Genomic DNA, 17,624 nt, shown 5'->3' with positions numbered 1-17,624 from the left:
GAAAAACATTTCATAACCAGGCAGATCTGGCATCTTGCTATCAGATTGATACCACGTTTCAGTAAGCATAAGAACAGTAAATTCGAAAGAGAACCATTTTAGAAGCCGAACGATATTGTCTTGCTTGTTACCTACCGAGCGGCGGGCGTTAAGGTGCAAAGCGGTCTCACAGTTTGGGTCTGTTAACTTCACCTGTTCGGGTAGGGCTAATTCGTCATAGGTAATTTTTGTTTAGTTGCTTTGTCATCACAGAGCAGAACGAAGACAGATTTCCAGGTGAGCTATGATTGTCGCCTATTACTGGCTCTGCAGGACTGCTTTCCAGCGAGAAGAGCGTGATAAGGTCTCTCTCGCTGGGTATCGGCACAACCGCCGATCCATCGGATTACGGCAGTAAGCTGGCCTAGTTGGCGTGTCATCATTAATCGAAAAGGATAGCGCGAATAACAGGGACACAGACAGAGAAGACAACAGGACGAGCGCTAAACATCAACTGAGGTTTTACTGCGAGAGAAGGTACATATATACATTTCGGTGGTGCATGCGCACTCAGGGTTAAGACAGTACAGGCACAACCTAATCAAAATGTGGCCAACAATTCTGTAAGTACATTTTTTTCTTTTTTGGACAAGGCAAGTGAAGCCGTGCTGACACAGTTATCACCTTCCCTGTCAATGTGATATGCCTCACAAATCTCGCGCCCCCACCTTGTGCCTCCCCTACCAAGCACACACGTGGTATCAAACGCAGGCACGCAGCCGCACCGCTTACAATGATTGGCCAACTGGCTGCCCCCGCTAATGAATCTACCAGCGTTCTGTTGTCTTCTCTGTCTGTGTCCCTGTTATTCGCGCTAGCCTTTTCGACTAATCATCGGATTACCTCATGAAAATCTTTCCATTCTGTGACCGCACAGACTTCCAGTGATGCTCAAAAATTTTTTTTAACAGCGAAAGCAAGCAGTTTCTTTTTTGTCGGGTAGAGGTACTCATTGACGTATACAGGATCAGAATTTTCCAGTCCAATGTCAGCGTTTTTCAGCCTCACCTTGGCTTTCTGGAGGACAGCATAACGTTTGGCTCGAGACCGGAGCTGAACTATATTTGATCGACTTATCTGCCTTTCGTGTTGGTACCCTATGACAGGATTCAATGTCACATTCTTGAAATGACTCACTGATTGCATTTCCTATCTTTGAGACTATGTCAACCACAGATTCGCTGCCACTTTTGACGACTAGTGTATTTCTAGGTTGGCCCTTCTTGAGTATTGTTCGGACAGAACAAGTCGCTTGTCCAAATCGAGCACATTTCTTTCCAGACTGGTGTGCATTGATCGAAGCGTCTCATTTTCAGCAGCAAGGTTGTTGCTTTTAGCGATTTCCGCGTTTAGTTTAGTTAGAATGAGCGGGGGCGTAAACGTGAGCAGCCAGATTGGTGGTGCCAGCTGGTGGTGCAACGCTCAACCATATAAACACAGAGCCAATGACTATATTCTTCTTAGCTGCTGGTGTAAATTTTCGACAGCGGCGTATCCTGTTCACAATTAAGCCGCTGCCGAAAACTTGCACCAGCAGCGAAGCAGAATATAGTAGGTTACTCTAATTTTAGCTCAGTATTTGTCTGGTTGAGCTTTACGCCACCAGGCGGCTGCACCGGTCCAGCCGCTCACATGTACGCCGCCGACCATACGGCAATCCGCCCAAACCACGCCGGTTCGCCGAAATAGCGGACACGCTAAAAGTCTCTAATGTGGGAATGCAACTCGCTCCCGTTTTCTCATCCCCCGGTAAGCAGCGAGACTGACTGGACAGCCTGGCTCAGGTCCGGGGACGTCGACCAACAGCTTGAACTGCTGGACTGGGCGGAGAAGGCGAAGCAGGCCCAGGCCTTACTTGAGCCCGATCCCTCAGCCTCCCCTTCCCCCGTTCAATAAAGTTTACCACCACCACCACCTCCACCATCATGTCTAAGGGACAAATGTATACATGCCCTAAGAAGCCTCCTCCGGAGCAAAAGCCCCCATATTTTCTCTCCTCACGCCCACTCTTACTGCTTGCGCGCAAACGGCTGGCAATCCATCAAATGAACGACTCGTGAAATTTACGGTTTGTTCCGCTCAGACAACTGTATATAAACTGCGATGGGCTCACGGCTGCATTAAGAGGTCCGCACGTGCTCTTTTGAGGCTTGTAGCCAAGCAGGAAATAAAGAAAAAAAATTCGCTTTGGTCTAGGGGTTGCAAACTGTAGCTCTTGCAAACATTGACAGATGGCCACCTTTCCATTTGTTCGCTTTTGTCTGTAATTCTCTTGTTTGATCTTGCCAATACTCATCATTATTTTTGTAATATTCCAGCGGGACACCTAGGTATGTAACGGCTGTCGTAAGCAACCTGACGTTGGCGAAAGTGACCGGGGTAGTAAGCCATTCTCCGTGCCAGAAGCCAAGGCACTTTCCCCAGTTTACCAGGCTTCCAGTTACCTCGCCGAAACCCTTCACTATAGCAATAGCTGCAGCTGCACTCTCTTTATCTATACAACAAACTGCGATGCCATCCGCATACGCCAGAATTTTAACTTCCAATGCATTTAATCTGAAGCCGTGAATGCTGCTGTTTTCAATTACTGCTAGGCACATTGTTTCTATATATATACTAAACAAAAGGAGACTCAGGGGGCAGCCTTGGCGTACAGAACGCTTAAGGTTAATGGGGGCCCCCTCTGACTTGTTAACAATTAAGCACGTAGTGCAGTTCATGTATGCCAAAGCTACTCCATCTCTAATGATGGATCTGACATTAATGTGGTCTAGGATGGCAAGCAAAATACCATTAGGTACTCAATCAAATGCTTTTTCAAGATCGAGCTGTAGAATTGCTACCCCTGCTTGCATAATGTTGCAGCACTCCATCATGCACTGCATCTTATGTATATTAGTCACAATCGAGCGCCCCATATTGCCACGTTTGCTGAGGACCAACCAATTCCTTAATTAATTTCTGTAGCTGCCTTGCTAGCACTTTCATCAAGATTTTATAATCACAATTAGTTAGTGATATAGGCCTGTATATGGGGAAACCAATTTTAACTTTTCTGTCTCATCTGTCTTTGGTATTAATACAGTATGTGCTTCCCTGAATGACCTGGGCAGGACATCTAGTATGTTATGCAGGTATTGCATTGTTCAAAGGTAAATGTACAGAAGTTGCACCGATTATTCCCAGTATTTGTGTGGGCTTCGAATTGGGAACGATGCAGTCGAACGAATTTGTTCAGACGAGTTAAAGATGGAGGTTTGGGAATGATGGCACCTCTTTATACGACAGGTCATAAACCGGTTTTTATTTTTCAGCGACTTAAGCGATCCTTTCTTGCGCACGGTGTGCCAAGTGAGGCTAAGGAGCGCGTTACCTGGCTATGTAGTCTGTACAGAGAATATGAGCGGTACTGTTTGTGGATTTCTGAAAGAAGTTATTTTACGTGTACAGTTCCTGTCCTTAAGATTTTCAAATGAGTACCTAGTAAAACGTAAAACTCTGTACAATGATGTATGCGATGTAGGTCTCCCTGTACAGGGCCATATACAGTGGAGGCCAAGGGCAAGACGTGCTTAAGCGGGTGAAAAGAATGCAAGTAACACCAGGGATCAAGTTTTTCTTCTTTAAGCTTCACATGGGTACGTTGACTGTCAAAACCTTTTTAGAAGATCGTGGTTTTTTCTTACCCTGGGGGTCACATTGCTTGACCTGCAAGAAACCAGAAACTATAGATCATGTATTTCTAGATTGTTGGGCGGGTGTCTTCTTTTGGAATGTACTTCAGAGGACTAGCAAAAAAGACTTTCTTTTAGATCCACAGGGTACTAGTACTTATCTATAGAAAACAATGATCTATCTATAGAAAACAACAAACTACCGTTTGACTTATTATGCTAATTGGCCTTTACCCCGCCATGGCGCGCCCATATGGCGGGGTATCACTGCAATCCGGATGCTCAGCCTGCATGAATGCTTTCTCGAGGATGCATGTCGAGATTTGTAGAAATTCAGAAAGCACAAGATTGTGTACCTGCATGGCTGTCAAGGGTGGAACCCTTGACCGCGCTCAAAGCATTCTAAAATGATCAGCACTGTAAGGCTGACACATGGTGCTGAAAACTTACTAATTTATCTTGTTTTCTGAAATGTCATTTGTTGTTTGATATAGTAGTACAAAATACGTAACAGAAAAAATAAAAAAGCTTTGGTCTAGGGGTATGATTCTCCATGTTCCTATGGGTGGGCAGCGCAACCCGGACAAAGGACGAGAGGAAGTAAACAATACATGCGCGGACTAACAACTGGTTTGTTATTTCAAGCAACGAACTATAATATACAGAAAATGTAGAAAATGTAAACACATGTAGTGACGTTTACAAGGGTGTTAGCCTATCTTGCCATTCAAAAAATCAGTTTCTGTATCATGCAGAGTGATAGAAGTCTGGCTGACGCATGCGCCTGAGTTCACTTGCATGAAGTAGGCTTCTACAATCTCGCGGTTAAATTGATGCATATTTTTATACAATATTTCCGTTTGTCCAAACATGGGTTTCATGAGCAAACTGATTGATTGATTGATTGAGCAAATGATTCTCACATTGCGGGCGAGGGATCCCGAGTTCAAATCCCTGACGATCCCATGTGTGTTATCTTTTTTTTGATATCACAAACCTTGCCCAGGTGAAAATTTCCAACTGGGAATGCAACTGGTTCCAGTTCAACTGGTTTATGGAACAATTCCCAGTTGGTCCCCATTGCAACTGGTCCCAGTTGGTCCGCATCGGAACAGGTTCCAGTTCCTATTGCAACTGGCATCTATTGTGCAACAGGGATAGTGAGCCATGGCCAGCAGGAACCACTGGTAAACGTTTACATACAAATGGGATTCAAGCTGGCCATAGCTTGTATGCTTTTTGTGGTTGCCATTGCGTGTCGCAAAGAACCAGCCGGTTCAGTGAACTTCATGCAGTCGAAGCAGCTTGGCGTTGAAATTTGACATTTATTGGAACACTTGAGCTTGTGTTTAGCGATGAAACGTCTTGAATGCTCCCTTGATGACCTTGCACACGTTTACACATTTCGTAACTCTTGTACATCACCATCTGAAAGAAATATTTATATGCATTCAGTAAAAAGGCAACCACTTCATACAATCAATTCTACTTATACATCATACAGACATGTGTATCAGTAGTGTATGCGCTTCTGTTACACGTTAGGCAGCGCTACAGGTGCGCGCCAGTATACGCTTAATACTTCTATGTGCTATTCAAAGCACAAGTCTTGCACGACACTGGTTCGTATTGACACGTGAACTTTTCTCGGTAACTGCACTCACCCACTGGCCACTTAAGTTTATCGCTCTGCGCAAGACGCACCTGCATGGCTGTAACTTGCTCGAATGTTACCGTTGATTCTATTTGTTGTGTACATATGTTATCGCCTCACCTAGAGTAACCAGATTGTAAGCGCGACACGAATTGTGTAGTACTTTATGGAAGTAATGCGGGAACCATCGTTTACGCCGGAACCTTCGGCAAGTTACGTGAAAAAAAAAACCGACGTGTTTGACTCGCAGATAATGGGGCTCAAAAATAAGCACCAAGCTCGCAAGCATTGATGTGTACAAACGTCACGTAGTAGAACACTCGAGTCAACAACAATGTGCTGCAGTATTGGCACCTTTGTGATAAAGAACCACTTGCACTCGGAACATAAATAAGTTCAATATATAATTACCTCCAAATGGCAGAATCAAGAGCAGGGAAAAGTGCGCACGTCAATCCACACACGATGGGTCCACAAAGCCGCGTAGTCGGTGTTAAAAACAGGTGCCATCCGTTGGCCTGTAATCATGCCGTCTTCCAAAGGTGAAAATGTCCAACGCTAATACTACTTAAATGAGGTTACGCAAGCAATGACACCACAGGTTCCTCTAGAAAAATCTTCACAACCGCGCACGCCTGGCTCCATGCCTCGCTCGAATAGCTTGCTATTAATATGGCTGCCGAATCAGCACGTTTCCACAGTTTCGTATTTGTGATGAAGTTTCTCGCTATTAATAAATATTACGCTATCTATGTGAAATAACAATATTATTTCACTTTTATTTGACATAATTTAAATTTATTGCTATATTATTATTATTTGAGCCAGAGAGGTTTCAGCCGATCATGAGAAGATGTGCAACTAATGTTTTTTTTTTCAAAATGGCGGCTGTTGTCATAGAGTTTCTCACTACAACACCTAGAGGGTAATGTGGCGCCACCGTCTATGAGAGTTTCTTAAGGGGGCACCGTGCCGTCATGGGAATGACGGTATATGTGTCTGCGAGGCTCGTGTTGGCTGGTGTTGTAAGAGGCTTCGTCTAAAACGTGGATATGGCTACGCAAATAACGCGTTCTCAAAGTAAAATCTTCATAGAATGTTTCCGTTCACGCATATTACATCTTTACTCACCCACAATGGATGACCAAGCGAAGAAAAGCAAGAAGAGACGACCAACTGTTTCAAAGCGAGCGCGAACCTTGTCGTCTGTCCTCCAACTTTAGCGGCCCGCTGATACTTTTTACGTAACATGTAGTCGTACACACAATAACAAGTTCTCATAGTTAAACAAAACATGTTTTCGCGTAATAATAAAGCTAAAACAGCTTTTCACGTGCTGTTCCAGTATAAAATGAATCACTGTGACAGACGGAACGGTACTTGCCAAGCGCGTCTTCAAGGTGTCCTGTCTCTACGAGAACGATGCCAATCCGAATCCACAATATACCGGCATTCCCATGCATACCACAGCGCAGCAGCGCCAGATTTCCCTCTAGGTAATGTCATAGAGTTAGTAGAACAACTCTAGACGAAAAGCTGGGCCGGAAAAGTGGGAACCTCTAGGGCGCCGCCCTGTTGCTACTGGTCAATGTGGCCAGCGCAATTACTATTGAAAGAGCTGAAAGCAAGTACAGGTCACCTTATGCTTTGTCATCTAAAAACGCATACCTGATGGCTTTATGAAGGTGGTACGTTAATATTCGGTTTACAGAAAGCGATCGCTAAGTCCGTGACTTATGTAAATCACGATGTACGCATTCATGCAATAAAGAATGACGCGAATTTCGGTTTCGAATCTGTTTTTTGGATGTGCAGTAGTTTCGTACAGTTTAGGTTTGACATGCGATCGCGCGTCGACATCGGACGCAATGGCAAACTCGTGCCTTATGTGCCACCGAAGCCCCGAAGTGCTCTGGCATATAACTTCACATGTAAGTAAACGAATGTACCTCCTTGTTGAGAATATCACGCGAGTACGCAGCTCTTGTGGTGCATCACAATCGTTTGAGAAGCGTCACAGTAGAGCATTTTTCCACATGCGGAGCGGTGTTTTTATTTGCAGGTTTCCCTTCAGTAGGAAATTGCTGGACAGGCGGACCAGCGCACCGGAATTGTACTGGCGAAGCCGCAAGCAACTCAAATAATCTGTTTAATTGTTGCACTTTGAGCAATCATGCTTCTACAAAGGCCACAGCAGAAAAACAGCCTGATGCCGAGTATTTCTGTGCCTCGAAGTAATCAAGAGGCGAGTGCCTAATGCGGACGAAATCGAGTGGATCGAGACTTAGAACGACAGAAAGCTGAGCTAGTTGGTAAGGATTCATTATGAAAAACAGAGGTGAGGCGTGCAGACAGGACACAAGAGTAGAGAAGTGGCCGGCGCTCGTGTTGTTTGCTTGTAAATACTCTACTCTTGTGTCCTGTCTTCACGCCTCACCTCCGTTTAGCATAACGAGTGCATCAACCCACATATTAATAGCGTAGGCGTTTTATTAACTGTGCAATATTTTCAACACTTCCTTGCATGCCATTTCATGTGGAATGTCTTTTCTGGTCACAAATTTGTGCAGCGAATCTATTTGCATGATCGACTCCGGGTTTGTGGGACCGTTCACTTGCACTTGATGCCGAGTCTTTTACATGTATCCATAAACTGCAGATATGCACATCAGATCCCTGCGAGCATTTTCAAAATTAATTATTTGAGACAACAGGCACCATATGCAATACTGACATAATCTCAAATACCACTAAGCAGCTGGACACACTTTTGTTGAGTATACTCGCAGGTAAAATAAGTGATCATGTGGACAGCTCCAGCTCATTTTCCTTAAATCAGTGTGTACAAGGGGTATGCAAAGATAACGTTTTTTCTCGCGCACCGATTATTTTGCTGTATAAGCAAGAGAACCCACCACGTTAGTGTAACGTATCTTGTACATCACACTAATATGTGTTTTAATTTACCAAGTGAAATGAGTTACTTTTATGGCTCATTCAGTCATATCACACTTCAAGCTGCATTCATCAATCTTCAGTTGGATTTTGCAAATGTTTAATGAAACATGTTTCCCTTTTATGCATATATGCAATGGCAAGCCCTTCCGTGTGTTCCAAAGGTAAAATTTAAGCTCTAAATTAAAGAAGACATTTCTAGTCAGAAACAAGCAAAAATAGTGAATGCAGAGTATCAGAAGCCCAAGGTACAGAAATTACGAGAAGTGTCAAATGATTTTAAGGAAAGAGTCGTATTTGAAAATGCAAGACTCTTTAGTGGAGGTCAAGCAAGTCAATATAGGTAGAATACTCTGCAAAATTATGCGAGTGAGAGGATGTCAAACAATGGGTCAGGAAATGCGTTGTTTTTCTGCAAAACAAAAGCTGATTGCCATTACATAAGTCACTTTAGCATCATGAGACTGCTGGTTGATAAATTCAGAAATAAACCAAAAAACAAGACACGCAAAAATAAAAAACAATTTAATGATGCTCTCTCCACACTGGGATAAATAAAAACAAACACATCACATCTAATGTGGACATATCAGACGCCTTGTGAAACACAAAAGAAAATTTCAGTTTCGAGCTATGGCACTTGCCGCATAGATGTGGGTGGCCTTGAACTAATAGTGATAGTTACCACTGCATTTAGAAATTGAAAGCATTCATGCAGACAAGGAGGATTCTTTATATTTTTGGCTACCACTTCAAATGCCTCCACCAAGTGCTACAATGCTGCACGCAGCCATACTAAGGATCTCGCAGCAACACCTGCAGGTAAAAAGCAGAAGCAGTCAGAGTGCTGGTGTGTACTGGACACTATGTTTGAAAACTTTTAGGCAAGAAGAGTGCAAGAAGCTGACATAACAACTGCATTTATTTCCATAATTCCCCATTTGAATGGCCTTTTCTTTTTGCTTAGACAATGACTACGCCTAGCCACAGCAGCTCCCTCATACTTACTCCCTCATACTTACTGGCCGTGGAGGCAAATGCAGGTAAGAGGCAAGAAGCAATAGCACTGGTATCGACATTCATCTAATTTTTTTCTTTTAGGCGGCCAGCACACCTCGAACAGCCACTTCGACTGCGGGTGTGTCACCCTAGTCGCCAAGAAAACATTTGAGGGAAAGCGACAGGCAATGTGAACAGCCACTTTTTCATGTAAACGATACTCTTTCTCTCGGATGACTCCTACGCCTCGCCACGCCAACACACTTGTGCACAAAGATGCCGTGGAGGCACGTGCAGGTCAGAGGCAAGAAGCAGTGGCACTGGTGTCGACATTCACCCAATTTCTTTTTCTTACACTGAGGCAGCCAGCACACCTCGAACAGCCACCTTGACTGCGGGTGTGTCAGTAGATTCCTGTTGTACATATGCTCATAATAAACTTCAGTAAACTTGAACTTGATAATAAACTTGAAGGCAAATGGGACATTGATGCATTGTTTTTTGGACATTTATTGTACACATACAATATATGTTATACTTTGCAGTGCTACAGAGCGTATTTTGAAGCTTCCTCCTATATTTTGCACCTTTAATTACGTATGTGTTGTGTGGCCCTCAATGCAGTTCATGTTGTAGCAGCTGCTTTGTCTGTGTATCACACATTGGCTTAAGCTCGTGATATCCACATGCTTCTCTCACATATACAAAATAAAGTTCTATGTAGTCCTCAGTGTTACAACAAAAAATGAGAGTAAACAATCCGATCGTGGAATTGTGTTTATTACAGCAATTCCTATGACAGTTATTGACAAGTTGACAACTTGAACTGTTCAATCCGTCCATAGCCTCCTCTATTGTTCAAAAGTAAAGGAGGCTATGATCCGTCATGGCAAGGAATTGTATGTATACATAAAAAAAAAGGGGGGGGGGGTATGTGTGTGTGTTTGTAGTGGGGGGTATAGGATTAGGGCGGTACGAAAAAATGTTCCAACACCGTCCTCTAGACCCATTCCGTTAAGGTACCGTAACAAAGCGTATCATGCATAAAGTTCATACAACCAACTCTGATGTTACTACACACGCCAGGCGACGCGAGCTACATTTGCCATGACGCATTCGCGACTGCACCGGATGCTCTGCATATTATTCTCTTTAATCGTGCTCACTGCACCGAGGCAAAAGAAAGATCATGGGCGCAGGTGCCTTTAATGTATCTCGACCTTGCGAGGCACTGCTGCGCGTGCCAGGGGAGCTGTCCGTGCGAACACTCCCTGGCACACATTTGCCTCGGCGGCCCCAACCTATGTACCGTTCTGCTTCGAGCTTTGATCCCGCCACTGTACCCTTGGGTGCCCTGGAGTTCCTGCGCCGCCTGCTTTATTATAATCTCGGGTGCTCTCCTGAGACTTCCGTTTGTCGGTTTCATGTGCCCTACAGCTGGATCAGTACTTATAATAATAAAAAAACCCGATCTATCGTCGCGACGATAGATCGCGAAAGCGGCTTTTGCAACATACCGCGTCCGTGCGAAGAGAATTACAGAACGCCAACGAGGAATCTGACCACAGCTTCAAGCTCGTAACCTCGTCGAGTGACACTTCTGCAACAGGCGTGACCGCTGAAAACCGCATACCGCCGGAAACTTCAACAGGATGATCCCTCGGTTGCATAACTGCCACCTGTATGGCCAACATGGACCACACCCACACAGTCCCGCAACATAGAATAAAGAACCAACTTATAAAGCCCAAACACACGGTTGCACGCACACATCACGACACCACAAGCGAGACGCCATGCTGCTACGCTGCTACGGTTGCCGGATTAAAAACTGACTACTGTCACCAAGTCTAGCAAGCGTCCCAGGAGCTGGCAACCTCGGCGCGTAGCAACATGGCGGCGCTCTTGCGGTTCCCGATGCATAGAGTTTCTCACTATAACACCTAGAGGGTAATCTGGCGCCACCGTCTATGGGAATTTCTTAAGGGGGCACCGTGCTGTCATGGGAATGACGGTATATGTATAGTGCCTAGAATATACTGGCTAGTGTTCCGTCCACCCGCTCTTTTCAATGGAGGAGCGTGGCGCCGCCTGCAATGAATGCCCACGGTGGCCGGCAGAGGTCGCTGCCATACGGGTGGGTGCAGACTGCGCGTGTCGTCTGCTTCGCATTTCGCAGCGGTTGCGTCGGTTTCCATGTTTGCGTTCTCAGTGTTATTACAGTGTTGCGTGTTTGTTCTTGGTGTTATCAAAGAGTGAGTGTGTCGCTGTTGTGTTTGTGTGCCTGTGTTTGTGTGCCTGTGAAAAGATACCGAAGCTAAAGAGACAGTGCAAGGAGAGGACCTGCTTTGTGCCGTTGTGTAAAAGCGGTTACCGCTCGAACACAGAGCGTGTATCCTTGTTCACTGCACCATCTGATGTGAAGCGGCTAGCAGAATGGGCAAGAATGATCAGGAGAACAGACAGAAGACTAACACCAACTGCTGTGGTTTGCGAAAAACATTTCGAAAGCAGTTTAATCGAGCGCGCGTTCTCTGTCACCGTGAACGGCGTCGTTTAGGAGATTCCCCGCGATAAACCGCGCCTGAAACCCGACGCCGTACCCACGATATTTCCTGAGTATCCTAAGCACCTTGTGGCTAAAGTGCCAGTAAAAAGAAAAACAAGAAATCTGTGCGAGCAAGATCTAAAGCTTCCATCAAAGCGGCGCAAGCGCGGTGAGTCAGCTGCCTCTGAGCTGTGCTCAGCCATTGAGGGAGCGGAAACAGAGAGTCTCGAAGGTGTCCACCAGAATGCTGCTGTACCTGAAGAGTGCATCCCACGCAGTAGCTTTGAAGCAGCAAGTGCGCAAAATGATGGAGCTCAGTGCCTGCAAAACACTACTGAAAGTCGCCATCCGTTCAGCGACCTCTCCATTCCTGTCGCGTGGATTAAAGTGCCATCTCTGCCAGCAGAAGCAGTAGCTTACGCTTATTGTGAAGCCGAAATAAATAACTTCGCCACCCTTTTCATTGAGAAAATGGTATTGTTCGAAAAGCCTTTGGCTGAGCGACAGTCAGTAGTAGCCACGGTTTACTTGAGAGGGAGAGAGAAATCAAAACAAGTCCTCACAACTCGTGATGAGGCCGAATCCCTGATCAAGAACGTTTCCTTGACAGTTCTTTGTGGTGGATGCGGCCTAAAGCCTGCTTCAAAGACGCACACTTCCTACAGAGACATGTATTTTGCGGGAAAATGCTTGTTATCTACGAAGTCTGAAGGGGAGTCCTGCGTTTTCTGCAAGTACCAAAGAGTTCTAGCTCAAAACCAAGCCTGCAGGAGAAAGAAAAGGGAAAAGGCAAGCGCAGGGAAGCATGGCGAAAAGAAACACTGTAAGAACATTTCTCGGAATTTGTCGAGAACCAAGAAACGACTCGCAACTGCAAAAGAACAGGTGGCACACATGAAAGAGCAAAATGAGGCTGTTAGCGAAGAGGCATTTGAAAATAATATTAAATCTCTTCCTCACAAACAGCAACTCGCTGTCAAGAACTGCTTCCTCGCTGCAAGACGGAAGTCACATAAAGGCATGCGATACAATGATGAGTGGATCGTAGAATGCATGATGATGAAGATGCGAAGCCCGAAGTTGTACGAACATCTCCGCAGAGAAACCATTATGGTACTGCCTGGGAGAACTTGCCTGCAAAGGTATCTGCAACGCTTCAAGGGTGGCTTTGGCCTCAGTGCCAATATTTTCAATGCCTTGACTGAAAAGACGAAGGCCATGGATGTTTACAGTCGACACGGTGGTCTCGTCATCGATGAGATCAAGCTTTCAGAGCACCTAAATGTAAAATAAGCAGGTGAGTAAAGCTTCATTGAATATTCTTCGAAACTTCTGCGTACATGAAGAAAATGGAGTGTTCTGCTAACCGCTATGATTCTCCTCAAACGAAATGTATTACGATCGAACGCCCATATGCCTAAGGTGCTCTGCAATGTGTTGCTTCATTTTATTGCGATATTATATGAACACGTACTCCAGGTAAATTTTCGCCACCGCCGTAATGTACTGTGTAAAGTTAAAGTGCGGTAAGATCCATTCACACCCCGAGCGCCGTATGGTGTGCGTGCAACGGTGCGCCAAAAATTATGATGGTTTCATGCACACCGTCTTCCCGTGCGCTCTATGCTGGAGCTGACATTCAAGCGCGAGCTATAGGGGGTAGCAGGGTCCTCTAGCCCGGCCGTGACTGCGCATGGCTGTTCGCGCACCGCACCTTTGCGACCGGTGCATAGCCTAATCAGGGCGAGCCGAGATGGTTTGTGGCTACATAAACGCTCTCTGTTCGCCTTAATTGAGTTGGAGGTCGTGTAACATCAAATTCTGGAACGGCGGTGAAGCGAGAGGCATTTCCTCCCCGCTGCATGTGCTCTCCACCAGAGTTAATTCCTGTTCATCGAGTGCTGTCCGTCAAGAAGTACCGGTGCGCACGCGACACCGTACTTGTAAATTGAATGAGCGAATCTTTACTGTAACCTATACGACTGATAAAACTACGAACCTTAATACTTCGTGTAGGTTAATGCTTTGCCATCGCTATAAATTCCTCGCCTTTCATGTGAAACTGGCATGTTTACATTGTTTTACTAACGAGTGATATGTTCCAACCTTTCTTGAGATGTCAAAGTAAAACTGGATGTTCCTCCTGTGCTTCTTTTTTACAATTAAGGCCACATTGAAGGCTTTGTCGACCTCGGGGATCATACACCTGCTGACCAGAAGAATGTGCTGGCAGACCATGGCATGGTAGTGCTGTTTCAGCCATTTACTGGTTAGCTTATTTCTTTTTTCTTTTTTGCTTCGCAACCGTATAATATGTAAGGCGTATGCTCTCAGAAAATACTTATACCTTTATGCAGGAAGCTGGACACAAATTCTTGGCGTTTTTGCCTCCAAAGGCAATCTGAAATCCGCGACACTGGCGAAAATCATTGTGGAAACAGCCATCCTTGCGGAAAAGGCTGGTCTCTTTGTAGACTGCATAACATGCGACGGCGCCAGCTGGAATAGGAGCATGTGGCGGCTGTTTGGAATACATGGTGAGATATCTTATTTGAGTTGCTAAGTTTGCTAAGTTGTTCTTGCAACGTTGTGCTAGTACTGCAGCACACGCTCTACGATTTTTTAACTTGTGATGAATTAATCGCCAACCGTGGTGGAGCAGTGGCTTTGTTGTAGAGCGCGCTGCAAAGCCCGAGGGTGCGGGATCAAATCATTGCTGCAGCGGCCGCATTTCGACTGGGGCGAAATGCAAAAACGCCCATGTACCGCGCATTGGGTGGACGTTAAAGCACCCCAGGTGGTGAAAATTAATCCATAGTCCAGTCATGCACCCACCACGGTGTGCCTTAAAATCTTATTGTGGTTTTGGCATGTAAAACCACACAATTAATTTTTTTTTGAAATTAGGTAATAACTGCTTCTCCTTGACATGTTTTCTTTATTTTTTTACAAGGTTCTGCAAGCCACGTTCGGAGCAGCACCAAGCACCCAGTCGATCCGGAGAGGCAGCTGTTCTTTGTGTCCGATTTTCCACACTTAATGAAGAACGTGAGAAATGGATTTGTTGCAAAAGGGTACCTGACACCAACTGGACATGTCCACAATGGTATTGTTCAAGAAGCTTTCGAAGCAGATCGGGAAAGTGTTACACTGAAAGTGATGCCGAGCATTACAAATGCACACATTAAGCCGAACTGTTTCGAAAAAATGAAGGTGGACATCGCGTTTCAGCTCTTCAGCGATCAGGTCATCAAAGGGCTATTTGTGTACAGGGAGCGCTTTGAGTCTTCGTATGGGACTGTGCAGCCGACTGTAGATTTTGTGAAGGAAATGAATCGCCTGATTCGTGTCATGACATCACGGACAAGCGGAAAGGCGCTGAAGCCTGGAAGTCCAAACATGCGCTTCTTGAAAGGGTTTCTTGAATATTTGCGAGAGTGGGAGCAGCATGCAAAGCCAGCTGGTGGTGGTTTTCTTACAGAAAGCACAGCTTCTGGACTAATGGTTACCATCACAAGTATCCTTAATCTGTTGTCCTACCTGTCATCTACCGTGGGCTTCAAATATCTTTTAACGTCCCGCTTAAGCCAAGATAAGCTAGAAACCTTTTTGGAATAATTAGACAATCATCAGGGTGCAACGACCATCCAACAGTTTCGCAGTTTCTCGTGACTGTCAACTTACTGGCATTTTATAATCTAGCCAAACCACCCAGAGGAGGAAACTGCCCACCAGACGTGGTCAGAGCACTGCTGAATCCAAATGAGTTGTGTGCAACAACAGGCAGGAGCCTACTGGACAGGATAGACGGCCTTCTTGACGGCGGAAGTATCAACGAAGCTGAGGATGTCATTCAATCTCTTGCGTCCATTGGTGAACACGAAGCTTACACAGAAAAAAGGAGCAATAGCGCTTTGATATACGATACTGCAGGTTATGTTGCACGAAAAATCATTGCCAAAAATTCTTGTCCCCAGTGTGCAGGCTGCTGTGGTGACACGGCATGCGAGCGTGTCGCGTATGCGTGTCGGAAGGAACAGTCGACGAGCCGCGCTCCAGGTGACGAAAGGGAAAAAGTCCCCCGTTTATTGTGCTGGCCGATAATATACATTCTGGGGACGTCACGTGTCACAAGTAGCTTGGCACTCGCAGTGGTTGTCCAGCTATCTGTCGTGACGTTACACGCCGCACACAGGCAGGCGATAACAGCACATCCCTCTTTTTCAAGGACAGGAACATTCGCACATACATGGTAGAGAATATGTTATACCAGAAAAAAAAACAGAACAGCAAACCACTCAAAGTCACGTCGTATGGATTTCTTCACCACACAAGAACATTCGAAAATACAAGACAGAGAACATATATTGTACTAGAAAAACACTGAACACTAAACACCAAAGCACTACTCATCAAAGCCCAGACGAATGGGTTTCTTCACCAGTCTACCAAACCGTGTTACAGTGGGAGTGGGGTCACCACTGGCCACCGCGCGAGTTGGAGGCCCCGCTGAATCTGTTGCAGTCGCGCCATCTGGGCTATGAGCCAATTGTGCCGCGCTCGGCTGCTCCGCGGTTTCTGCAAATTCGTAAGTTTCCATGTGCGCCCTTTCTTTTGGGTGACTGTTAAGCATTCTCCTGTTTCGGCGGAGGCAAACGCCGTCGTCTGTTCGCACCACATATGACCGCGGTTTCGGTGCTCGTGCGAGGACTGTGGCCTTGGATTGCATGTCTGTCACCCAGACCAAGTCACCTGCTTTTAGCTCGGGAAGCCGTCTGGCCCGATGGCGTCGGTTGTAGTAGCGGCATTGCAGCCGTCTCACCGTCTGGTCTCTGGACACGACTTTGGGGCTGCTTTCTCCCGGATTTCGATGACATGGTAGCATTGGGACTCTTGTCCTCAGTCGCCTACCCATAAGTATTTCCGCAGGACTGACCCCAAGAATGCCGGGCGTCGCCCTGTAAGCCAACAATGCCAGATAAGGGTCTTTAGACTTTAGAAGGAGGTGCTTAACCGTCTGAACCATTCGCTCTACTTCCCCGTTGCCCTGCGGGTGCCTCGGACTCACGGTGACATGGCGAAACCCGTATGACATAGCGAACTGTTCAAACTCAGTTGCCACGAACTGAGGACCGTTGTCCGTCACCACGCACTCAGGGATTCCATGCCTAGAAAAAAATACTTTTCAGTCTATCAATGACCGTGCCCGACTTTGTGGAAGGCAGAATGGCTACCTCAGGGTAACGTGAAAGATAATCCACGGCGACAAGATATGCCTGGCCGTTGATTACGCACAGATCTACTCCCACTCTCTCCCAAGGAAACGATGGTGTTGCGGTTGCTATCATGGGCTCGGCTAGTTGCTGGGCATGTCGTGCGCAAACAGTGCACTGATGCACGAACTGTGCCAGATCGGTGCTCAATCCTGGCCACCAGACAGAACCTTTAGCAATATTACGACAACGCACGATACCCTGGTGCCCATCATGTAGTCTACACAGCACTTCCGTTCTTAGAGACTGTGGGATTACAAGCCTTGTTCCTTTCAACAAGAGACCATCAATTATTCTAAGGCATGCTCTATCTTGCCAGTAAGGCATGAGGAAAGAAGGAACATTCGGTTTCCTTGGCCAATTGGTTTTACACAGTCTGCGCAGGTGTTTGCAAACGGGATCTTTAATTTGACATTCTCTCACTCTGGATAAAAAATTGTCCCCCGTTTCCAAGCCAAGCAAACACGCCTTAGAGTACGCTG

At 45.8% G+C, this 17,624-nt stretch overlaps 1 long non-coding RNA gene across 1 annotated transcript; it reads right to left on the bottom strand.

Annotated features, from left to right (window-relative positions):
• Positions 1-8,250: 8,250 nt before the first annotated feature.
• LOC142576744 (uncharacterized) lies at positions 8,251-11,111 on the bottom strand. Its single transcript, XR_012826953.1, has 2 exons — positions 10,839-11,111; positions 8,251-9,138 (listed from the first exon to the last, which is right to left on the bottom strand). It is a non-coding gene; the product is annotated as an uncharacterized LOC142576744 (long non-coding RNA).
• Between the last annotated feature and the right edge of the window lie 6,513 nt (positions 11,112-17,624).

The sequence above is a fragment of the Dermacentor variabilis genome, chromosome 3, assembly GCF_050947875.1.
Source record: "Dermacentor variabilis isolate Ectoservices chromosome 3, ASM5094787v1, whole genome shotgun sequence".
Taxonomy (NCBI): domain Eukaryota; kingdom Metazoa; phylum Arthropoda; class Arachnida; order Ixodida; family Ixodidae; genus Dermacentor; species Dermacentor variabilis.
The sequence above is the reverse complement of the archived record's forward strand: the minus strand, read 5'-3'. Positions and strand labels throughout refer to the sequence as shown.